The sequence below is a fragment of the Equus caballus genome, chromosome 19 (assembly GCF_041296265.1).
Source record: "Equus caballus isolate H_3958 breed thoroughbred chromosome 19, TB-T2T, whole genome shotgun sequence".
Lineage (NCBI taxonomy): Eukaryota > Metazoa > Chordata > Mammalia > Perissodactyla > Equidae > Equus > Equus caballus.
Window position 1 is genome coordinate 35077479 of NC_091702.1, and position 17478 is coordinate 35094956.

The 17478-nt window shown below is 42.1% G+C and overlaps 1 protein-coding gene across 29 annotated transcripts in view; it reads left to right on the top strand.

Moving 5' to 3' along the window:
• The window catches only part of ST6GAL1 (ST6 beta-galactoside alpha-2,6-sialyltransferase 1), a 113361-nt gene that overhangs the window by 62829 nt on the left and 33054 nt on the right, over positions 1 to 17478 (top strand). For 2 of the 29 annotated variants that reach the window (XR_011429123.1, XM_014732798.3), the window contains exon 1: positions 11926 to 12018. The exons of 24 other annotated variants lie outside the window; for them this stretch is intronic. The gene's annotated coding sequence lies outside the window, so the exon portion shown is untranslated. Of the gene's footprint in view, positions 1 to 11925; positions 12019 to 12926; positions 13356 to 17478 lie in introns of those variants that run through there. 3 more of the 29 variants (XM_070243450.1, XR_011429126.1, XM_005601877.4) reach the window with 3 other exon arrangements.

A 17478-nucleotide genomic window follows, 5' to 3' on the forward strand; every position in this document is an offset into this window, starting at 1 on the left:
GTTAAACGGTTTTCCTTTGCAGGCTGATGGTGAGAGGGAGGCCCGAATACCCACAACCTTCAAGTCTGGATGTGGCATTTCCCTGAAGCTTAGTCTCCGCTTCCTACAGCGACGCACGCAGGACAGAGCTCCATTCTGAACTGCACGCAGCCTGCAAAAAGGCTGTTTCCTTCCTGTTTCCTTCCACAACCCTGATTGCACCTGGATCTGTCACAGGCTTTGAAGTCAGAGAGATGTGTGGCGCTGGGCACACTGTTTAGTCTCTCTTTGCCTTGTGTCTTTATCTAAAATGGAGATGGCAGCAGTGTCTTCCTATAAGGTTACTGGGAGGATTAAATGTGTTTCTATTGGGAAAGGACTAAGCACAGTGCCCGGCACATAATTAGTACTCAATAAATGTTAGAAATGTGGGTTTGAATCTCTGTTCTAACACTTTCTGGGTGTCTACTTTGGGGAAATTACTTCACCTTTCTGGCTTTGAGCTTCCTTACCTGTAAAAGGGGATTCTAGCACCTGCTCACAGAAGTGTTGGGGGTTTTACTGAGATAATGTATGGAGGGCATTTAGCACAGAACCCTCACATGAAAGGCCCTCCATTAACGTAACCAAGAGAAAAACATTGTTTTTTAGTGTTATTTTCTGCTCGAGGAAAGGGAGAGCTTTGTCCCCTTACACTGATCAAGCGGCAGTTCTGTTGTAGTAGTTCTTAGATTCTGACCATATTTGTTATTTTCGTGTATTTTTAAGTCTGTGATGTGGGTGTGGAGCCATCCTGAAATCAATGAGAGGCAAATCAACATTTTCATGTCCCTGAAGCTTTTAACAGGTTTTAATGAAGTCTTGTTTTTGAGGTTAATGTGTGCATAATGTAACAGAGAGAAGGCGAACTTCACATACTTGATAATTCCGTGACATCCCTACCATGGTTCAAAAGAAACTGTCAAGTTGATGGAAGGTATCAACGGTTTCTTTGTGCTCAGCAACACAGATCAAATTTCCTGAGTGATAAGGTAAAAAAACACATCCTGTAGGAAATACAAAGAAATGACCAAAGTGGCATTTGAACACAGCTCGTCCCATTTCCCCTCCTGTCTGGCTAACTCCTTCTCATCCTCATGTTTGAGCTCAGATGGGGTTCCCCCGGCAGCCTTCCCAAACCATCCAGACTGGTGGCTGGACTCTCCTCATGGTGACACTCTCTGCGAATGCAACCCTCTCTTACCTGTCTCTCTTCTTCTGGAGGCACAGCCCTGCTTAGTGACCCCTGTGTCCTTGCTGCCTAGCACCAGGCCTGAACAGTAAAGCACTCCATAAGTATTTGCTGGCTGAATGGATGAACTTGCAAAAATCTGTCTGTGATTCTAGAAGGTGTGTGTATAATAATGATGGGTGGATCTGCAAAGTGAGGCAAGTAGAAGCTAAGTGCCATTTTCTGTTTGGGCTGAGGAATAACGGACGGAATAATATTTATGTTTGGAAAATGCATAGCATGTTCCTTTGCTTATACAGCCTTGTACTCTGTAAGGCATCAATTGTTTCCTCATCTCAGCTTTTTCTCACCCGTAAGCAGCTTCTCTCTTTCAACATCTTGCCATCTCCCATCTGTGCCATCCACCCTTGCCAAGGATTTGGGGTGAGGATAATTCTGTGGTATGTACATACCTAATTTGTAGCTTTCTGATTTTCTGGGAAAAATCTGGGCCCCAGTCATATCAGCAGAAATGATGAATGTTTCCTTCTTCAATCCTCATGCCCTGTGGGTTAGAGAAGGGCCAGGGCCCCACTGGCTTTCCTTGGATGGCAGTAACTGGTAGAGTGGGGCACTGGGCAGGTGTAGGAATCATCTTTGTGTGAAATGAGGTTTGCTATTCAAATATTGGCTTTGGGGCCTTCTGCTTTGTCACTGCTCGTCTAGGAAGTCCAATATAACCTAATAATAGTATTCTTTGCTGAGAACTTGTTGTTTGCTCGACAATGTACTGGGAGCCTCACAAACAGTGTCTCAAGTACTCGCATTTTCAGGACCAATGTGACCCCTCTATATCTTCTAAGAAGCCTGGCCAGATGCTAAAGCCAGTAGCATGACACAGTGCTGATAGAAGGAGAATTTGAGAGGGAGCCAAGAAATCTGAGTTCCACTTTGGCCCTGTCATAAACCAATGATGTGGCCTTCTCTGTGGCAGGGGGCAGCAGTTTTCTCATCGATGAAAATGGGATGGGGAGAGTTTGATCAGATGCTTTTTAAAATTCCCTTCTGTTTCATACCATCATTGTGCCTACTCCAGTCCAGCCTGCTCTCTTCTTTGCCTGAATTACTTTTGGATTGCAGGTCAGAGTGGTAGAGTTTAGTAGCACTGTCTGTTCTGAGTCTCATCTCCTAGTGATACTCTGATCTCCCAGTGACAAAAACCTTATCTTGTTCCCTTAACTTCTTCCTAACCCTGGGCCTACCATGTTGGTGAGAGATGAGACTGTGAACCTTGCGTGAGGTCCTGAAACATCTTGAGTACGTGTATTTATTCTGGCACAGTTGTTGCCAGGTCTGGATCTTGTCTTTCTCACACTAAAAACTGAAATTAGTTGTCTGGGTCACTTTCAAATAACTTGGATTTTAAATGTGATGAAGTTCTACTTATTCATTATTTTCCCTTTTACCATTAGTGCCTTTTGTGTCCTGTCTAAGGAATCTTTGCCTACCCCAAGTTCATGAAGATATTCTCCTGTATTTTCTTCTAGAAGCTTTATAGTTTGAACTTTCACATATAGCTCTCTAGGATCCACCTCAAATTAATTATATGGATGGAGTGAGGTAGAGGTCAAGTTTCATTTTTTTCTTTCTCTGTAGAGGTATCCAGACATTCCAGAATAATTTATTAAGAAGATTTTCCTGGGCCAGCACTGGTGGCCTTGTGGTTTGGCATGCTCCACTTTGGTGGCCTAGGTTTGGTTCCCAGACGCAGACCTACACCATTCCTCTGTTAGTGGCCATGCTGTGGTGGTTGGTGGCTCACATACAAAACTAGGAAGATTGACAGTGGATGTTAGCTCAGGGCAAATCTTCCTCAGCAAACAAAAAAAAAAAAGAAAAGAAAAAAGATTTTCCTTTCTCTACTGCTTTGCATTGTACCACTGTAAAAAAATTAAGTGACTGTATATCTGTGGGCCTATTTCTGGATTCTGTTCTCTTTCATTGACTCTTTATCTGTCTTCCACCAGTGACACGTTGTCTCTATTACTGTGATTTTATAATAAGTCTGGTAATGTAAATCCTTTAACGTTGTTCTTCTCTTTTAAGATTGCCTTTGCTATTCTAGGCCCTTTGTATTTTCTAATCAATTTTAGAGTTAACTTGCTAATTTTTACAAAATAGCCACTGGAATTTTGACGAAAAATGCATTGAAAGCTTTAGAGCAATGTATTAGTCAGGGTTCTCCAGAAAAACAGATCCAGTAGGATGTATATGTGTGTATATACACATATGCACGGATACACATATGTACAGAGAGAGAGGCTGAGAGAGATTTATTATAAGGAACTGGCTCACGTAATTATGGAGGCTGACGAGTCCCAAGATCTGTAGTCGGCAGGGAGACCCAGGAGAGCCAACGGTATAGTTGCAGTTCGAGTCTGAAGGCCTGAGAACCAGGAGAATCAATGGTATAGTTTTAGTCCAAATGCTGACAGGCTTGAGACCCAGGGAGAGTTGATGTTTTAGTTTGAGTCCAGAGGTAGGAAAAATCCCCGATGTCCCACCTCAAGGCAGTCAGGCAGGAGGAGTTCCCCTTTGCTCCTGGGAGGGTCAGCCTTTTTGTTCTGTCCAGGCCTTCAACTGTTTGCATGAGGCCCATCCACATTAGGGAGAATAATCTGCTTTACTCAGCCCACCAATTCAAATGTTAATCTAATCCATTACACCCTTATAGACGTACCCAGAATAACATTTGAGCAAATATCTGGCCACCCTGTGGCCCAGTCAAGTTGACATATAAAATTTACCTTCACAATCAATTTGGGGAAAAATTGGCATTTTAACAAAATTGAAGCTTCCAATTCATGAACACGGTGTATGACCCCATTTGTTAGGTCTTCTTCAATTGCTCTCAGTAGAGTTTTATAGTTTTCAGTAAAAAGTCTTGCCTATCTTTAATTAAATTTGTTTCTTGGCATTTGATGTTTTGTTATTGTAAATTATATATAAGATATATTTGCCATTTATTTGTGAACTTGTACTTTGAAAGAATACAGAACTTTTAGGAGGAGGACAATTCTGAATCCATCAGACAGCAGTGAAATTAGGAACTATCATTTTGGACATAACCATAAATCATTACTAAAATAGCCTTTACATCTGGATGTTTTTTGTTGCCAAAGTATTTCCTTCCTTCAGTCCTCACAAGGGCTCTCAGAAAGGGACAAGGGAACTATTATGATTCCTGCTTTCATATAAGAAAATTTGCTTCAAGTATGTTATCTAAAAGCCCCATGACTGGCAAGTGGCAGAGTCAACATCAGAATTGAGGACTTTTCCTAAGAGAGAGGTCCTGGTCCTTATACCAAAGTCATTCTATATAAAGATGACCTTTTATGGCTGTTACTGAGATCATCCCTCAAAGGGGCCTGGCTTTATGCAGAACCTTCTGCCTGTGGCCTTTGTAGACAGTGTAGAAGGAAGGGAAGAAGTTAGCAGAGGGAGAAAGTAGACCGAGATGACTATCCAGAAGACACTAGAGTCGGGAGGGAGAGCAGGGTCACTGTTAGCCCATCGAGCTCTTTGGTGTCTATTAGGAAGGATGCCATTCCACCAGGGCCAAATGCCTGTGTGCCATGAACAACTGGCACAATCGTGTGTGGCATCCCAGAGGGAAGACAACAAACACAGAAACCTTAATTATTCAGGAAGTAGTTAAGGATAGAGAACCTACATTATTATTTTGTTTCTTTCCTTTTGAGAAATTCATCAAAAGTACTTTCAGATGATTCAAAGCTACAAGGGAAGAAGGGACTCTCTTCCTTTTTTTCCCCCTTTTATAACCTTCCCACCATCTATCCTTTCTCTTTCCTCCTCTTCTTCCCTCCGTTACTCAGCTGTCACTTACTGAGTACCAGGCCCTGAGTGTGCAGAGATCAATGGAGTGGCATCTCTCCCTAGGAGCCTGTAAGTCTTACAAACTTTTTGACTGCCACCAACAGTAAGTAATACATTTTATGGGATGGTAGTTACTTTTTTAAAAAAAGTATGTTTTTAGAGACACATACTGAAATATTTATGAATGAAATGACAGGCTATTTGGGATTTGTTTCAAAATAATCTAGGGAGTACAGGAGTGGGTTGGAAAATAAACAAAATAAGATTGGCTGTAGTTGGTAAGTATTGAATCTGGGTTATGGGTCAGTGGGAGTTCACTATCTGTCATCCATCTGTATCTATCTTTCTAATTATCTATTTGAGACAAATTTTCATGAAACACTACTGACTGTTATTACATGCAATAAATTCTAATATTTTGGATCTAGTTTGTCTATTTTTAAAAATCTGATGGTGATGCTCTAAGTTGATGTTGAGACTCACCAATGTACCAGAAAGTGCTTTTGGGTATGCACAGAGAGCTGGAGGACACAAGGGTGAGAAGGGCTGACCAAACAAGGTCAAGGGACAGAAGTCCTTGAGCAGTTTACATGGAAGAGGAGGCATTTACGTATTTGACAAACAGTAGGGAGAGAGATTTGAGCTCAAGGATGACGGGCAGTGGTGCAAGTGGGGAATGGTGAGGTGGGATGAGTGAACCTTAGTTAGGTCAGTACAGCTGTAACATGAAGGCTGGGGAGGAGTGGCAGGAGAAGAGGTTACAGATAGCAGAGCAGTAGCAAAAATCACAAAAGGTCTTAGGGGACAGCCTAAGGAATTTGGATTTTATTCTGTGTGTGTCAGGAAGACATTGGAAGGTAAACTGAGGAATGATCCAATTCCATTTGCCTTTTACAATGTCAGCTATGGGTAGGTAAACCAGTCCACCCTAGGCAGTCATGATTTAGAACAGAAAAATCCAGACCCAAAGGAGAACCAGTCCTGGAAGCCAGATCTTCAACCCACCTGAGGCAAATTATCATCCCACTCTGCCACATGGCTCTTCACCACACAGACACACAAATGGGGTCTTCCAAGTATTCACTGAAACAAAAATTATAGTCACCTTTGGGGCATAGTAAGAGGTGGGAATTGAGCCAACTGTCTGTCTGCTTTTTCCTGTTTCCTCTGTGGGGTGCCCTCATTTGCAGAGTAAAGTTATGGTAACCTGTGAGAGATTGCTAATAATCACTAAGACTTAGAATATGGCATTTTTCTAGGTGCTTTACAACTATTAGCACATTTCATCTTCACAGCAATTCTATGTGGTAATTGTTATTATTATTTCCATTTCATAGTTGAGGGAACTGAGGTATGTAGAAGTAAGTGGATTGCCTAAGGTTACACATCCAGCAATTAGTAAAGCTGGGATTTAGGCAAAGTCCTCTCTGTTAACTACCCTGATGCTTCTTGCTTAGGCTTGATTTCGTTCCAGCCATGTCTGTGAACCCAGAGGTTTGCACAAGGATAGTCAGGAAAAGATTTGGCTTTAAGCTTGATTCTCAGTGTTGCCAAATCTGAATTTTCCCTAATTCAGAGGAAGAAGAAAGTTTTTCTAGCTGGGAGAAGAAGGATGGCTTTCTAGAAGGAAGTGGTATTTTAATGGAGCTTTGATAAATGGGTGAAATTTGAGAAGTAAAACTTGCTGAGAAGGAGGGGTGGCAGTGTGAGCTAAGATGAAGTCATCCAAGTATACCCCCTAACACTGTGTACAGCTAAAAACTGGACGGAATGCAAAAAAGCAGTTACATGAGAACTCTGAAAAGTAATAGCAGGTAGATAGGATACTGAAGTCAAAACTTGTCCCATAAAGGCCTTTGTCACATGGAATTGCATGATTGTGCTGAAAGTTAAAACTCTGAGAGAAGCCCGTATCCCCAGCCAAAGGAACCAGGAGCCACTGGCAGCCAGAGAGTGTGAGAAAATTCCTGAGAAGAGAGAGCTGGAAAAGGGGGCCCACTAACTCTGTGAATGGACTGATGTAAGTCCTGGGCATGCTACAAGGTATGCATTCATAGAGCAGACCCCAAGAAGCACAGCAAATGTTTTAAGAATTAAAAGTCCAAGTCCAAGATATACCCTTAAGTTGCCCATGTGACAGGCAGATCCAGACAACATAGCAAAGGCTTTGAAAACAGAACTGACATGGAAGCTACCAGTCACAAAAGGTGAGACAGAACTTTCTATCTGAACCTAAGTGGGTTAATTATCTGCTAAAACAAATAAACAAAAATATCAACATTCTCCAGAGGAATTTAACAAGATCCAGAGTCTCACAACATAATATTCAAAAGTCCAGGATACAACCTAAATTTACTGAATGTAAAAAGAACCAGGAAAATTTGAACGATACTCAAAAGAAAAGACATTTAATAGGTGCTAACCCTGAGATGTCTCAGATGGTAGAATTATCAGACAAAGATTTAAAGTAGCTTTTTTAACCATTCTCCACCCTTGAAATGAATGAAATGATAGAATTTCTCAGCAGAAACTATGTAAAATAACTAGATGAAAATTTTAGAACTGAAAAGACAACATCTGAAGTAATAAATTCACTGGATGAGCTCAGTGGCAGAATAGAGATGACAGAAAAAAGTCAGTAAACTTGAAGATAGATCAATAGGAATTATACAATATTTTTTATAGTATATTCGTAAATATGTTTTTTATTGGAGAAACAAGGAACAGTGTCTTAGGATACTGTGGGACGACATCAGAAAGTTGAAAATTCAGGGGCTGGCCCTGTGGCATAGTGGTTAGGTTTGGCATGCTCTGCTTTGGCAGCCCAGGTTCACGGGTTAGGTTCCCAGGCACAGATCTACACAACTCATCAGTCATGCTGTGGTGGTGACCCACATAGAAAGTGGAGGAAGATTGGCACAGATGTTAGCTCAGGGCTAATCTTCCTCAAGCAAAAATAAGAGGAAGTTTGGCAACAGATGTTAGCTCAGAGCTAACATTCCTCAGCAAGAAAAAAAAAAAAAGGAAAAGAAAGATATTGTTGCAGAAAAAGATATTTAAAGACAGAATGGCTGAAAGTGTCCCAAATTTGGTGAAAGACATAAATTTACAAAATTAAGAATCTCAGTGAGTCTGAAACAGGGTAAACTTAAGGAAAACTGCTCAGCCACATCATAAACCACTGAAAACCAAAGATAAAAAATATTGAGAGCAGCCAGAGAAATATGACACATTATGTATAAGGGAAACTTATACAAATAGTTGCAAACTTTGCATCCCAAACCATGTAGGCCCAAGACAGTGGAACAACATCTTTAAAGTGCTGGAGGAAAAGAATTGTCAACCTAGAATTTTGTATCCAGAAAAGATATCATTCAGGAGGGAAGGCAAAAGAAACATATTCTCAGATGAAAGAAAACCAAGAGACTTTGTTTCCACCAGACCTGCTCTTAAAGGAATTCCGGAGGAAGTTTTTCAAGCTTCAAGGAAATGATACCAGAGGGAAACTTTGAACATGAGGAATAACAAAAGAGCAAGAGAAATGATAAATATCAAACACAGTAGGTTCCTCATTAGTGAAAACACACATAAAAATACAAAAATAAATGAAAATAATTTAATTCCATGACACAGGGGTAACTACAGACTACTGGCAATATTTTGGATATATTTACTTCAAGTCCTTTTTCTCTGTGAGTAAGCATTTCTTTCTTTCTTCCCTCCCTCTGTTTCTTTCAACAAAGATTATACCGTATATAGTTTTCTAATATTTTTATCATCACATATTATGAAAACTTTCCTATTTTGTTAAGAAATCTTAATTATTTAAAAAAATTTTGATTTTTAAAAAATGATATTTTGGTTACATTTTTGAAAAGAGCACCTTTTAGAGATACATAGTGACATATTTATGGATGCATTGATATGATGTCTGGAATTTGCTTGAAATACTCAAGATAGGGGGCTGGATGGGTATTGATGAAACAAAATTGGCCATAAGTTGATGATTGTTGATGCTGAGTAATGGGCACATGATGGTTCATTGTACTACTTTCTATAGTTTTCTATATGTATGCAATTCTATATGTATGCAATGAAAAAACTTTAAGAAATCTTCATAAATGTGATTTTTAATTGTTTAATCATATCCCACCCTGTGGACATTCCATGACATTTGACTGCTCCTCTATTGTGAATTGAGGTTGTTTCAGGTTATACGTGGGCTGAGATAGAACTGCAGTCTTTGACAGCTTCTCTGATTATTTCCTTTTTAGAAATGTAATTACTGAGTTAAAAGAGAATGGGCATTTTTAACGTTTTGATACATTTTGCCAAATTACCCTTCTGAAGAGATGTTCCACGTTATTTTTGCTCAAGAGGTATATCACAGTGCCCTTGTCAGCTCTATATCATGTATATTTTTATCCTCTATTAATTTGATCCAGGGGGAAGGTAGTATCTTGTTATTTTAATGTTTTTTTCTTTGATTTCCAAGTGACATTGAATCCCCAGCCTGCCATTGAATTGGTCCCCCACCTTTTAGGAAGAAAGTAGGGGAGAAGAGTAGAAGAAAAGACATTGATTGTCCCCTCTCCATTCTCCATTTTGAAGATGAGAGGCAAACGCAGACACGGGGAGCCCTGGGTTCAAATCCTGGCTCTGCCACTTACTCCTGACTTTGTGCAACCTTAACTTCTCTGAGCCTCAGATGTTTTCATTGATGAAACAGAGCAGTCCTACTGGCCTCCATGAGTGTGAAGTAAGAGAGATTTATGGGAAAAAATCCTGGTGCACAGTGGTCAATGAAGTGGTCAGTGGCACAGTGGTCAGTGAAGACTGTAGCCTTTGTTGTCCTTGGTAACCTGAGGCTTAGGATATAAAAGCTGCTGTCCTGCGTAGAGGCATCAAGGAGCGCAGAGCTGGGTCCCACCGGCCTCATCCCCTGCACAGGGAAGGCCCCCTGCAGGAATTGCTGCTCATGTTTGGGTGGCTGCCTCCTTACCGTCATCCTTCATGAGACCCCCTGTTGGGCAGTCTTTCAGTCACTGCTGGGCCATGGAGGCAGCTATCATAAGCCAGGAAATGCATCTTGGGGAATTGGGTGATCTTGGGGGAATGGATTCTGACTGCTAATAGTATTTATCTATTTTTTTTAATTTTTATTTTTTATTGCAGTAACATTGGATTATAATGTTATATAGCTTTCAGATGCACATCATAATATATTTAGAATTCTGTGTAGATTACATCGTGCTCACCACCCAAAAACTAATTGTAGTCTATCACCACTCATGTGAGCCTAATCACCCCTTTTACCCTCCCCCCTCCCCCCTTCCCCTGTGGTAACCACCAATCCAACCTCTGTTGCCATGTGTGTGTTTGTCGTCGTTTTTATCTTCTACTATCTAATTCAGTGGAAATGCACCTTGCCGTGCTTGGCTCAGAGGACCGGGGTGAACTTCAGGTGGTTTTGTTTGGCAGTGTCTCACCTTAATCTTTGGAGCAGAACTCAGACCTAAACATGATCTTTCCAGGGCAGCTCAGCCAAGCTGAGGCCTCTGCCTCAACTCATGGCCCCTCCCTCGGCCCCCCATCTTCCTCCCTTCCTCTGTGCCCAGGCCCAGAACCCCTAAGTTGGACATGTTCTTGCTACACACACACCCCCCTTCCAGAAGGCTAACAACAGCTGAAACAGAAAAGGAAGCTGTGGCTCTGAATAACCTGTTTTTCCCTACCAAGACAGAGACCACAGTATTTTTTTCCCTATTTACTGCAGCTGAATGGGCAGAGAATTATTCTCCTGAAATCAAGATTGGGTCCCCAGGTCTCAGTGCTATCAGCCTGCCCTGGTTTCGCTCTGGGACCACTTCACTGATCTCCTGTTTTCTTCTCTGGGCACCTTCCAGTTGCAGGAGACCTCAGAGTGGTGCTGGGAGGTGGAGTGAGTGTGGCCTGTTTTCTCAGTTGAGGGAAAATCCAGAGAAAAGTCAGCAGGCTTTATTGTGAGAATTTGGGTCTACTGACTTCCTTCTCTCAGGGTGTGAACCCTCTGAGGGCAGCACTTCTCCCTGAGCATCTGCAGAAGGCTGTCAGGAGTGTGTATAAGCTCTGAGAGAATTCAACGATTTTGTGTTTTCATCTTGATGATCATAGAGAAATGATTCTTATACAGGCTCAATTCATTATTGAATGACAATGACACTAGTAGAAGAAACCTTTAGTGTCTTAAGTAAAAGTTTGTCAAAGTGTTTCCTTTTCCTCTTTCAAATGGGAGGGTACTTCATCCACAAGCTCTATTTCCTATGGCTTTATAGGGGTGATGAAGTCATACCACTGTCTTGGAGAAATTTAAAATAACAAATGTTTCATCTGCATAGCTTTCAAGCTCCTTCTCATGGATTATTTCCTTGTGCTTCACCACACCCCTGTGAAGTAAGGACTATTAAGCCCTTTTTACTGTGAGGACACAGAGGCTCACAGAGGAGAATTGACTTCCCAGGACACACAGTGATCTGGCTGGAGAGCTGGGGCACCTCGCATCTGTGCACTGGTTTCAGGCTTTGCTGTGAGTTCAGCCTTCCCAGTAACACCCTTTCGTTTCTGAGTCACGTGAGGGTCCCAAATTCAGGCTCTCTTTGCCGTGGAGCAGTGTTTGAAATAGTTAACACTGAAAGCGGCAGATACTGGTTTTGTTGAGACGAACTTCAAGGTCTCATGTTTAACCAAAGACAAATATTGACTTGTGACACTCCCGGAAAGGTCATCTCCCACTCTCAGAAATGAAGACTTCCTCCACCCACAGCCAGGCCCCATCCTCCTGTCCCTCCTTCCCTCCTGCCAGGTGCAGGTTTACAAGTCACCATATAAAAGTCCCCGCCATGTGCCAGGCACTGCACGCTCCTTACATCCAACCTTTACAGCAATCCTGTGAGGTAGGTGGTTTTGCACACGTTTTACAGATGAGGAAACTGAAGTCCGGCGCACTCATGTCATTTGCCTAAGATCACACAGTGATGAGTAATGAAACTGGGATCTAAATCTAGATTCATCTGACTCCAAAGCTGGGTTCTCATGAAACTAGCCCTTCTTTTCCAGACTGGGCCTTGTCTGAGGGTCTTCCTCATCTCAGTCTTAGCCCTCGTCTCGTCAGCACTGGGGGGCTGCATTTAGGTTTTCTTGGCCTGTTGGCCTTGAGTCAAATCTGAGTTGAGATCCTGGCTCTGCCTCTTAACAGTGGGGTGCTTGTGGGTGAATCCTATAACCTCCCTGAGCCTCCAAGGGATTGAACATAAAAGACTTTTTTGAGAGAATTGGCAGAAATTTGAAAGTGGCTTGGTGATAATGGCATTGTGGTCGTGTATATATATATTCTCATATATTCTCTGGCAGAACTCAATATTTGTGTTTGTGTGTGTGTGTGTGTGTGTGGGGGGGGTGTATTATAGAGATTTAAGCTCCATAGAAAATGATTTGAGGGTTTCTGTTCTCAGCCCTGCCAAGGATGGTCCCCAGCTAATACCATTCCAGATGCCAAGGAGCTAGGTTAATTTATTCCATAAATTGATGTTTTAGGACCTTAGGGCTTAATTTTCTTCTGGGACCCCAGTTGAGAAGAGTTAGTCGGGGGACCTGATGGGAAGTCTGGCCTTTGCTTTAAATTACTCCTGGAGAAAAAAGGGGGTGAGGGATAGATAAAACGAGGTAGGCAAATGTTGATAATCTTTGAAGCTGGGTTATGAAAACGTGGAGGTTCATTATGTTATTCCTATACCTTTCCGTATGTGTAAAAACTTCCATAGTAAATACTTGATTCTTTTTTATTTTTATTTATTTTTTTAAGGAAGATGAGCCGTGGGCTAACATCTGCTGCCGATCCTCCTCTTTTTGCTGAGGAAGACTTGCCCTGAGCTAACATCCATGCCCATCTTCCTCTACTTTATATGTGGGACACCTGCCACAGCATGGCTTGATGAGCTGTGCATATGTCCACACCCGGGATCCAAACCGGCGAACCCCGGGCTGCGAAGCAGAGTGCTCTTTTTCAAAGATTAGGAGGAGGTGAGATAGTTCCTCTTCCTGAGGAAGAGAGAGGGCTATTGCTTTTCTCTCTAATTCTCTGTTGGGGTTGCAGTGTGGAGGAAAGAGGGGCGTGCCTGTTGTTTGGGAGGGGTGCAGTGTTTATTCAACCCTCCTTAGAAGCCCTTTTTGCTCCTTCCTCCTCTGCTCACCCCTGACTGATGGAGTGGCGTGCAGAGTGGTCTTTAGTGTGGTAAGATTGGGGGAGATGCCGGCTGGGGCTTCTACTGCTTGTACTGGGAGTGGGCATTGTACAGAAAGGGAGCTGATGGGGTGTGAAGTGCCTACCTTCTGCCAGGTGCCCATCAAATAGGAAGGCAAATATTTCTACAAATATGTATCCACTGAAGGTGCAAGGTTGAAGACAGTGGCAGATGGCCTGTGATTTCCCTTGCCATGGCTCCGTGAATCCTGAGTTCAGAGCAGCTGGCTCTGGTCAGGGACCACAGAGCAGCTGCCCTGTCTGTGGTAGAGCCTCAGCGCTGCACCCCCCCACCCCCATCCTGTTCTCCATGCTTTTAGAAAACCTCAGGGAAATGTACTCAGGCGTTTCCGAGGACTTCATAATCTTCTCCATCAGTGCCTGTCTAGCTGGGAAAAGATCTAATCTCTGTTAAGAGACCCTTTTTGCAGCCTGGACTGGAATAGTTGGGGCAGGCAGGAATGAAAGTCCCTTTATCTTCAGGGCTTTGATTTGGGCAGGATTCCCCCTCCCCACCATCAGGCTGTCAGCTGGGCTTGTCCTCGGGTAAACACTTGCAAATGCAGCAGCTTTTTGGGAGCTTAAATCTAGCATGGCTTTCTATCACTTGCTTCTTACGTTCATCAACTACAAGTTGGTTTCCTGTTGCTTATCACGTTTCTGATTTTTGCTGCCCTTTTAAGCAAATCATAACTTGTCAGAAATGTTTTGACGTAACTATTAACATTTTGACCTATGCTGGCGCCCACTGATAGAGCTCAGAGTCTAGGAGCTGGGATGCTGAGTCAGACAGCAGCCTGAACCAGCTCCACCTGGGACTGTAGGAGGTGGCTGGTAGCCGGACTTGCCTCTGGCACTATTGTTGCTCTGGGAATTAAATGAACTTTACTGAATTACGGGAGCTTTACCCTGTATAAAGTACCTAGCACATGGTAAAAGCTCAATAATTATTAGCCAAAACAAAGTGATAAAGTTTATCATTAAATTGTCACCACACCCCTGTGGAGGCAAATGTTAAAAATATTATTATCCATACTTTACAGATGAAGACACAGAGCTCACAGAAGTTGACCAACTGGCCTAACATCATATCACTGATAGAAAAGCCAGGATTTGAATCTGGGCTTTTGTGATGACACACCCTGAACTTTTTCTCCAAAGCCAGGGTTTCTTGAACAATTGGTGGTGAAATCAGGCTTTTTTCCAACCTCTCACACATCAATAGCTTTTAAAATACAATAAAAATAGATTATTAGAATAATGAAATGAAAAAAAGGACATTCAAAATACAAGCCCCATTTTACAAGTTATTAGATTCCACAGGCATAAAATTACTCTTTCAAATTACTGTAACTGTTGCTTACACTAAATTTCTCTACTTTTCTCCTCCTGAACCTCGATAAAGCTTCCTCAGACCAACACTTGTCTGCAAATCTCACTTTGATGCGGGGTCGGTGAGCCGAGGAGTCGAAAGAAAGATTTCTTGGACTCTCAAGGTCTGGCAGTAGTCCTCTTTTATTTAGAGAGTAGTGTGGAATAGCAGGGGGACAGGACCCATGGGCAGGAAGAGCTGCCGCTGCCACCACTGCTGCTGTGAACATGGGTGGAGAGTAAGGCTAAATTTAAGGCATAGGTATGTGAGTTATCTCTTTACAAGACAAAGGAAAGAATATGTAAAAAGAGTTGTTAAAATGATATCAGTGCCTGTAGGTTCTGGTTATTGGGGGGTCCTATAACTTTTAGATAAGAATCAAACCGATTGAGTAAATGGCAGAAGTCACCTCTTAAATGTTATCTTCAGCTAAAGACAAAGGAGGATGTTGAGGGGGGAGCTCAGTTACGTGAGGTTGCCAGACAGTAAACAACTTAAGTTCTTGCCTTTGGCATTGATTAAGAGTTTCTAGAGATAAGGTCATCCCCCTTCTTCCTGACACAGAGAGTGAGGCATCTTTACGGATGGAGATTTCCCTTTCAAATGTAAATGTTTCCCAACAAAGGGCAAGCAAACTCCACTCCTCAGAGTTGCTTTTATTAAAAGTAACCAGCCCCCTTCTCATCTGCAGTTTTAAAAGTAACCAGCCTAAAATAATCCTCATCAACTTGAGTGGTAGTGTCCTAAGCTAACTGTTTCTCAGGCATGGTATATAGATGGGGCCACTTGCATCAAAATTACTTATGGTGCTTGCTAAATGCAGATTTCTGAGCCCCAATCCAGACTACTAGGATTGGAATGATTGAGGTAGAATTCAAGAATCTGCATTTTAACAAGTAATTGTAATAATTCTGATGTGCTCTAAGTCTGATCATCATTGCTCCCTGCAATTCTGCCTCCCTTCTGTAGATAACAGATGACAGGGTGAATAGTGAAGTGAGTGCAGTGTTTTGTTCTATACACTTCCATCCCACCCTATGTTGGTTGGTTTGTTTGTAAATTATTGAGGACTTCCTTTCCATAGAAATTCACTGAGAGAACCTGCTTTCTGAACTGATTTTAGTGCACTTCAACAAAGATATGTTGAGGGCAGACTCCAGGCTGGGTAGGGAGGAACAGACCACAAGGTGCTCACAACCAATAGAGAGTGAGTGTAGACAGAACAAGGTACAGAACCTAGGGGCACTTCAGTATATAGAGGTGGGGAGATAGGGTGGCACCAGCAACGGAGACTACTGAGAAGGAGTGACCAGTAAGGTGGAGGAAAACCAGGTGGTGGAAGCCAGGAGGAGGAAGTGACCCACTGCGTAAAATCCTGCTGAAGGGCTGAAGAAGATGAAGACTGCGTACTGACCATTTGATTGGCAACTTGGAGGACAAGGAGGTCTTTGGTGACATAGACAAGAGCCATTTCACAGAGATGGGGGAGGCAGGCCTGATGGAGTAGGTTCAAGTGAGAATGGGAAGAGGGACATTGGAAACAGTGACTATAGACAGTTCTTTCAAGGAGTTTTACGGTCAAGGAAGGAAAAGCAGGAGCTGGAAGGTGAAATGAGGTCAGGAGGTTTTGCAGGAGGGACAGGGACATGCAGTTTATTTAGAATTCATGCAATGGTTAAATATGTGACTTTTGTAAAGTCATATATCGTTTTCAGTTAATTCCTTCAGTAAAACAGAAACGATTGTCTACTGTAACTTTTCTCCAGCTCTTCCATGCTCTCCCCACTCCCAAACAATATTGTCTAAGGAGCATCTGCGAATCTGTCTTGTTCCTTACATAGCTTAATATGAATATATTTGAAAAAATGACATTGCGTCTTTTCATATTTGCTTTATCTATTTTTTGGCTAACGTATTTTAAAGTAGATTTCATCTGTAACTACTTCACATGCATAGGACTTTTTTTTTAAACATAACTGCATATATAATCAGAATAATACTATTATTATACCTAACAAAGTTAACAATGACTTCTTAATATCACATAAAACCCAATCTGTATTCAGATATCTCCATTTGTCTCCAATGATGTTTTCTTCAAACCAAGATTCAAGCAAGGTCTACATATCGGATATGATTGTGATGTCTTTTAAGCCATTTGTTTTTCATGCCCATTGACTTGTTGATTAAACTAGTTCACTTGTCCTGTAGAATGGCCTGCTTTCTGGATTTATCTGGTAACTTCTATATGGTGTCATTTAACCTGATCTTCTTATTCCTGTATTTCCTAAAAACTGAAATTGCATATAAAGGCTTGATCACACACAGGTTAAACATTTTGGGCAAGAATTTTTCATAAGGTGTACTGTGTGCTTCATATTGCCTCACATCAGAAGGCACACACTGTCTAGGTGTCCTGCTATTAGTGATGCTAAGACCGATCAGGGTCAAGTGGGGGTTGCCTCAATCAAGAAAGTTTTTTTTAAGGTAGGGGAACTACTAGCGTGTCTGTATGCTGATGGGCATGATCTTTGAGAGAGGGATACCTATTGATACAGAAGAAAAAGGAGAGATTTTCTAGATGAATGTCCTTAAGTGGATAAGAGTGCGTGGGATCCAGGGGACAAATGTTGGATATTCCAAGTGTTGGATGTAGCCAATTCATCCACAGGAACAAGAGATCATTTGGGTGTAAATGGAGGTACGGTGGGTAGCTGTGGTAGGTGGCATGTGTGCGGAAGT